Below are 6,323 nucleotides of genomic sequence, written 5' to 3' on the forward strand. Positions count from 1 at the left end.
ATATATATATATATATATATATATATATATATATATATAATAGAATGTTACTCAGCCATAGAAAAGAATCTTGCCATTTGCCACAACATGGATGAACTGTGAGGGCATTATGTTAAGTGAAATAGGTCAGAGAAAGACAAATACTGTATGATTTCACTTATATGTAAAATCTAAAAGAAGAAAACAAATGAACAAACATAATAAAACAGAAACAGAGTTATAGACACAGAGAAAAAACAGGTGGTTGCCAGAGGGAAGGGGATGATGGTGATGGGATATGAAAGAAATAGGTGAGGGAGATGAAGTGGTACAAACTTCCAGTTGCAAAATAAATGAGTCAGGGATATGATATGCACAGTGTGGGGAATATAGTAACTATGTAATATTTTTGTATGGTGATGTATTGTAACTAGACTTATCATGGTGATCATTTCAAAATGTATAGAAATATTGAATCACTATGTTGTGTAATAAGAACTAACATAGTGTTGTAGGTCAATTACACTTCAAAAACAAACCAACAAACAAACAAACTCATATAAAAAGAGATCAGATTTGTGGGTACCAGAGGCAGGGGATGTGGAATTGGATGAAAGCAGTCAAAAGGTACAAACTTGCAGTTATAAGATAAATAAGTGCTAAATAATGTACATGATAAATATAATTAACACTGCTTATGTATGAAAGTTGTTAAGCGAATAAATCCTGAGTTCTCATCACAAGGAAAAATATTTTTTCTATTTCTTTAATGTTTTATCTATATAAGATGTGGATGTTCATTAAACTTATTGTGATAATCATTTTATGAAGTATGTAAATCAAAGCATTATGCTATACACCTTAAACTTAATACAGTGCTGTATATCAATTATATCTCAATAAAACTGGAAGAAAAAACCCCACTGGTTAAATTCAGGTGTGATAGGGCTAACTCCAAATGTTCCTACAGACTAAAAAAAGGCTTATTAAATTATAATTGTCATACAGTAAGCTGCTTATATTTAAAATGTACACTTTGTTAAGTTTTAACATAAGTATATACCTGTGAAGCCATCACCACAAAAAAAGATAAGTATACCCTTTTCCTCTAGAAGTTTCCTCATGTCACTTTTTAATCCCTTCCTTTTTCTATCCTCTCCTATCCCTGTCATTCCTTATGGATTGCTGGGCAACCACTAATCTGCTTTTTGTCACTATACATTAGTTTTTGTTTAACTTTATATCCGATTTATTAAATGTATTAAATTATATACACATAGATTTTTAGGACTGTGCTTTAATTTTTTAACTAATAGACTTTACTTTTTAGAATAGTTTTAGATTTACAGAGAAACTAAGCAGATAGTACAGAGTTCCCCTATATCCTCTGCATAGTTTTTCTTATTACCATCTTATGTTAATATGGTATATTTGTTACAATTAATGAACCAATATTAATACATTATTAATAACTAATATGCATAATTTATTCAGATCTCCTTAGCTATTACCTAATGTTCTTTTTCCTTTCCACAATCTCATCCAGGATACCACATTACATTGTTGTTATGTCTCCTTAGGCTTCTCTTGGCTATGACAGTTTCTCGGACTTTCCTTGTTTTTGATGACTTTGGCAGTCCTGAGGCATATTGTGGGATGCCCCTCTATTGGAATTTCATGTTTACCTCATGATTAGACTGGGGTTATGGATTTGGGGGAGGCAAATTACAGTGGTAAAGTGCCACATTCAACACAACATATCAAAGGTATACATTGTCAACATGACTTATCACTGTTGACGTTGACCTTGATCACCTGGATGAAGTAGTATTTGTCAGTTTTCTCCTCTGCATAGTTACTCTTTTTCCCCTCTTACCATATTGTGTTCTTTGGAAGTAAGACACTATGAACAGCCCACACTTAAGAGAGTATGGGTGTGTAAGGAGTTACTGGTTCCCTCCTTTAGGGTAGAGTATCTACATAATTAATTTGGAATTCTACTGCATGGGAGATTTACCTCTTCTCCCCCATTTACTAACTTATTAAGTCTTTTATTTATATCAGTATGGACTCATGGATATTTATTTTATACTTTGAGTTATAATCTATTTTATTTTTTGGCTCAAATTGTTCTAGCCTTGAGCATTGGGAACTTGTGTGTGTGTTTGTGTGTGTGTGTGTTCATGTGTGTGTTTGAGCATTTTCTTAATTTCTGGCATTACAAGATGCCCTAGACTCATCTTGTCTATTTACTGCCCCAGTCCTAGAATCAGCCATATATTGGAAAATGATATTAAAAATGAATATCTGAGTGCTAAATGTGTTCTGCATTTACTTTTATTTCTTAGAATTTTGTACAGTGTAGTGTATGCTTTTTTCATCTAGCTTCTTTCACTCAGCATATTTTAAGATCTATATTGTAGTATGTCTCATTAGCTCTATTTTTTTTTATTGCTGAGTAGTAATCTATTGTATGGATATACCATAGTTTGTTTATCTGTTGATAAACATTTGAATTTTTCCCAGTTTTTTAATACCACAAGTAAAGCTACCACAAAAATGTGTGTATAAGTCTTTGTATGGACATATGTTTTTCTTTCTCATGAATAAATACCCAGAAATGAAATGGCTGGATAAATTAGTAGGTGTACATTTAACTGCCAGACAATTTCCAAAGTAGTTGTACCATTTTACATTCCCACCAGCAGTATATTACAGTTCTAATTCTTCCATATCCCAGACAACAATTGGTATGGTCAGTAGTTTTAATTTTAACAATTCTAGTAGATAACGTAGTGGTATCTCATTGTGATTTTAATTGCATTTCTCTAATGACTAATGATGTTTATCATCTTTTAATGTGCTTATTTTCTATTTGGTATGTCTTTTAAAATATTTTGTTTCCTTTTTAAAAGTTATTTTCTTATTATTGAATTTTGAGAGTTCTTTATGAATTCTGATGCAAGTCCCCTGTTATATATGTGATTTGAAAATATTTTCTCCTAACCTGTGCCTTATCTTTAAGTTCTCTTAAGAGTATCCTTTAAAGAGCAGATATTTTTAATATTGATAAAGTCTAATTTGTCCATTTATACTTCTGTGAATTTTGCTTTTGGTGTCAGTGTCGTAATTAAAATTCTTTGCCAAACTCAAGGTCACAAAAGTTTACTCCTGTGTTTTCTCCTGTTTTTAGTTTTACATTTACAACTGTGAATCATTTTAAGTTACTTTTTTAATGTGATGTGAGGTATAGATCAAAGTTCTTTTCTCTTTTTTTGCATATGGATATTCAGTTGTTCCAGCATCATTTGCTTAAAACAGTATTCTTTCCCCACTTAATTGCCTTTTCACCCTTGTAGTAAATCAGTTATTCATATATTTGGGGGTCTCTTTCCAGATTCTCAATTTTGTTTTGTTGTTCTGACTGAGAGTCTTTATGTCAATAACACACTGTCTAGATTGCTGTCACTGTGTGATAGGTCTTGGATACTTGAAGTGTTAGTACTTCAAGTACTAACTTTATTCTTCATTTTCAAAATTATTTTGCTTATTCTAGGCCCTTTGCATTTTCATATACATTTTAGAATTAATTTCTACAAACAAGTCTGCTGCAGTATTGATTGGGCTTGAATTGAAATAGATCGTTTTAGAGAGGAATTGCTGTCTCATCAACATTAGATCTTCCATCTTCCCATGAAGATGGTATATATCTTCATTTCTTTAGGCCTAATTTCTGTCAGCAATGTTTTGAAGCTTTTACTGTAGAGATCTTTCAGATTTTTGGTCAGATTTATTTCCAATTATTTCATATTTTTTATGTTATTGTAAATGGTATCTATATAAGTTTTCTAATGCTGAGAAATAAATTACCACAAACTTAATGGTTTAAACATCACCCAGTCATTATCTCACAGTTTCCATGGGTCAGCAATCTGGGCATGGGTTAGTTGGATCCACTGCTCAGGGCTCACATGGCTGTATCAGTGCATCAGCCAAGATTACATTATCATCTGGGGCTCAGCCTGCTCTTCCAGGTTCATTCAGGTAGCGGCAGAGTTCAGTTCCTTGCAGCTTTCAGACTCGTGGTGGCTTCCATTTTCTTCAAGGTCGGCAGGAGATAGTTATTCATGCTTTTTAAGGGCTTCTGCCTGATTAAGTCAGACTCACCAGATAACCTCCATTTTGATTAACTCAAAATAAACCGACGTGGGATCTTAATTATAATACATCAGCAAATATCCCTTTGCCAGAAATGTAACATAATCATGGGAGTGAAATCCATCATTTTGACCACCTCATTCACATTCAAGGGGAGGAAATTATACAAATCATGTACACTGTGGGGAGAGAATTTTGGAGACCATTTTATAATTATGCCTAATTTTTGTTTTATATTGTATGTGTCTAGTATTTAGAAATACAATTGATTTTTTAATTAGAATGATGGATGGTGGATGTCCTTGGTGGTTTTCTGATTTTATGGGGGGAAGCATTCAGTCTTTCATCATTAAGTATGATGTTAGCTGCAGATTTTTTCATAGATTTCCCCTTATCAGATTGAGGAAGTACCCCTCTATTCCTAAGTACCTCTCTTTGCTGAGAGGTTTATTAGGAGTAGATGTGCTTTTTTGTCAAATGATCTTTCTGTTGAGATGATCTTATGTCTTTTCTTTATTAATTTGTTAATATGGTGAATTACATTAATTGAGTTTTTAACGTTAAGCCAACCTTGTATTCCTGGGATAAATCTTACTTAGTCATGATGTAATTTTTGTATATCACATTTGATTTGTTAAAAGCTTGATAGAATTGTTAAGTCTTCGTTTATGAGCAATATCGGTCTGCTGTCTTCTCTTATAATGACTTTGGTTTTTGTATCATGAATTCCAAGAAATAAATGGCATATTTTCATATTTATAGAATAAAATTAAAAGTACAATAAAATTTATTGTCTCCACAAATACATGTATTTTGGTATCGGCTGTTCTTTTGTGTTGTCTCTCCACTATGGCAGTGGATATAACATGCAAAGAGAGCCATGAAGCTTTCTTAAACTTGAAAAGATGATTGACTTTTGACAAGCTTAATCCAGTTTTTATAGTGAACAAAGGAATCATTCATTCATTTTACAGACGTCTGCCTTCAGAATATCATTAAACAGTTTGCTTTGTATGTTATTTTACTATATATGTACATATATATACATATGTGTGTATATATATATATATATATATATATATATACACACACACATTTTCTACACTATCACATATAATGCTCAGAAAACTTCATGATATAAGTATTATTATCTCAATTTTTCAGATGAGAAAATTGAAGCCTGGAGTCTTAGACCTAGTAATTAATAGAGTCAGAACTCACTACTATGGCTTTTAATTTCAAATCTAGTGCTCTTTTCACTTTACATATTGTGTTTCTCTATTTGTTTACAGTTTATAATGTTGATAGTTGACAAGGTTCATGGAATAGTGTAGAAATGTTTGCTTGATCTGAGGCCTCAGAAATATGAACACATTCAGAAAGGCATATCAGGCCACTTAGACCTATGATTTGGTTAGTTTGGAAATTTTTATTGTTTATACAACTTTGAGAGCTAGAATTCATCTGTATTTACAAAGGGATGATTGTAGGTGAATGTTGGTCCTTGAAGTGAGTACACAAAGGTCACTTCTGTAACCTGCTTGACACATTCCCCTCAGTTCTGAATCCAGTGCTCCATACAACTCTTGGGTTATTCAGGTCCCTCCACAGATGTACTGACCATTCACTAGATAATACCTGTTTTTTTTTTTTTTTTTTTGCGGTATGCGGGCCCCTCGCTGTCGTGGCCTCTCCCATTGTGGAGCACAGGCTCCGGACGCGCAGGCTCAGCAGCCATGGCTCACGGGCCCAGCTGCTCCGCGGCACGTGGGATCTTCCCGGACCGGGGCACGAACCCGTGTCCCCTGCACCGGCAGGCGGACCCTCAACCACTGCGCCACCAGGGAAGCCTGATACCTGTTTTTTATACCCATCTCAGGTAGGATATATTTTGGCTCCAAGTAACAGGATACTCAATAAAAAGTGACTTATATAACAGTTATTTATTATCTTACATGCCAGGAAGTCTAGAGGATAGTAGTTCTAGGGTTGGTTAATCGTGGCTCAGTAATGTCCTCAGGGTTCCAAACTCTCCATCTTTCCAGTCAGCTGGCATCAGAGGCTTGGGTTTTATCTCTTTCTTGTCCCCTAGTGCCCAAAAATGGCATCAGAGTCTCACATAACTGCATCCAAAATTAGGAATAAGGAAAGTTTCTCCTGGCATGTTTTTTCTTTAAATCAAGGAA

This window comes from Lipotes vexillifer, unplaced genomic scaffold (genome assembly GCF_000442215.2).
Source record: "Lipotes vexillifer unplaced genomic scaffold, Lipotes_vexillifer_v1.1 scaffold1282, whole genome shotgun sequence".
NCBI classification, from domain to species: Eukaryota; Metazoa; Chordata; class Mammalia; order Artiodactyla; family Lipotidae; genus Lipotes; species Lipotes vexillifer.